General features: G+C 35.3%; 1 long non-coding RNA gene across 1 annotated transcript; it reads left to right on the top strand.

The window, feature by feature from the left end:
* The first annotated feature begins 6 nt into the window (after positions 1-6).
* Positions 7-1598, top strand: LOC124890363. Its single transcript, XR_007049122.1, has 2 exons — positions 7-1268; positions 1427-1598. It is a non-coding gene; the product is annotated as an uncharacterized LOC124890363 (long non-coding RNA).
* The last annotated feature ends 12 nt before the right edge of the window (positions 1599-1610 follow it).

Here is a 1610-nt window from a genome sequence, read left to right as displayed (position 1 = left end):
ATCCAATATGTTCTAACCACATGTTTTTAACATAAAATCCAGATGCAACTCTCATGTTTTCTGATGTCATTGTCTAGAGTATGTCTTCAAGAATACTTTCTAGATTCGCGATTAAACATCCCGTCAGCGCATAACTAATGAAAAAAAACGTTCATCCTGGATCCTCTTTCTGTTTCAAAATGTTTGATGGAAACTGATTTAACACAAATTCAGTTCTTTAGATCAAATCCTGATGAAGTAAAATTTGCACTTATTTTCTTTAGATCATCTTCTAGATAATTGGTATAGTGAATTACGCTAGTGAGGATGTTGATTTCATAGTTTTGTTACTCATACTATATACTTAGGTTGCCTTAGGAGAGTTCTCCACACATGTAACTTGCCTATCAAGTTTCTATATTTTGTAGGTTATGTGAATGGATTTTGACCCCTATTAGGCGTCCGCAATTGTTGCTTCAATGATGTTAAAACCTTTTCTTGGTTTAGCTTTGGGCCATTAACCTGTATAGTTGAAACCACAGGTGGGTCAATACCTTATTCAGTTTTCTTAGTGATTCATAGTAATATTTGAAGCACACAATTCAAGGAATTCTTGGACAACTGATGAAAATGAAAATCTAGGTGATGAAAAAGTAGGTGTTACTGAGATCACCAATTACAATATCAGCTTATACTATAGTTTTGCGGAAAAGTTCTTAAGCGGTAGTTTCAATTTCATTGGAAGGAAGATTGTTTTTTATTTAAAGAACAATAATCAGCAGAACTTCTTACGAAATATTCCTTGGATGCCAAATGGTCTCCTCCTCTCCGTCTCTCTCATTTCACAAATTACCTTTTGGCAGTTCTATATTTATGAGAAGTTGTTGCATCTTCAGCTTCAGAAATACCGTAATGAACATTATAATTTTTGAACTATCATCCGCAGATCCAATATGCATTAGTTCAGATTGGTTCACCCATTATTCGGTGTTCGTGATATGTAGCTCACCCTTGTGATAAATGAATTACGACATCCTTTTCATATTGCTTCAGTTGTAGATCTACAAGGATATAAAAAAAATTGTATTTCTTTGTGCGCGTACGCCATCAACTTCTTATCTTGCAGTGCCAATCAGAGAAGAGATTCTAAACAGCAAATCAATAGTGAAGCTCCAGCTAACCATTGGACTATAATGCTACATTAATATGAAATTTCTTGTGCGTTTTGGCTGGGTTTCACGTTAGGATGTATACTATCTGATTAATATCTGTGGATTCCTTTTATATTGGTATGTGGGAGGTTTGAAACTAGTACTTTGGCCAGTATTTTTGTCGTCTAATTTTGCTAGCATCGCATTACCAATTTAGTTTATGGTGTAACTCTGACTTGCTTATGATGCATTTATCTTGCTGTGGTTGACGATAATTCTTCAATTCCATTTGACAGGAGAGTTAAAGAATCTTAGGAACGTTGTTGCTGAGGCAAAGGCCAAAGAGGTTAAAGTAGTCTCTGCTGTGGTCAAGCGTATATTAGATAAGAACATGTTTCTTTTTGGTTTTGTGGATGTGAATGAAAGCTCTGCAGCAGAGAGATTAGACGAACTGACAGGAGTACAAAATGCAAGTATCCA

This window comes from Capsicum annuum, unplaced genomic scaffold (assembly GCF_002878395.1).
Source record: "Capsicum annuum cultivar UCD-10X-F1 unplaced genomic scaffold, UCD10Xv1.1 ctg16776, whole genome shotgun sequence".
In the NCBI taxonomy this organism is placed as follows: Eukaryota; Viridiplantae; Streptophyta; class Magnoliopsida; order Solanales; family Solanaceae; genus Capsicum; species Capsicum annuum.
The sequence above is the reverse complement of the archived record's forward strand: the minus strand, read 5'-3'. Positions and strand labels throughout refer to the sequence as shown.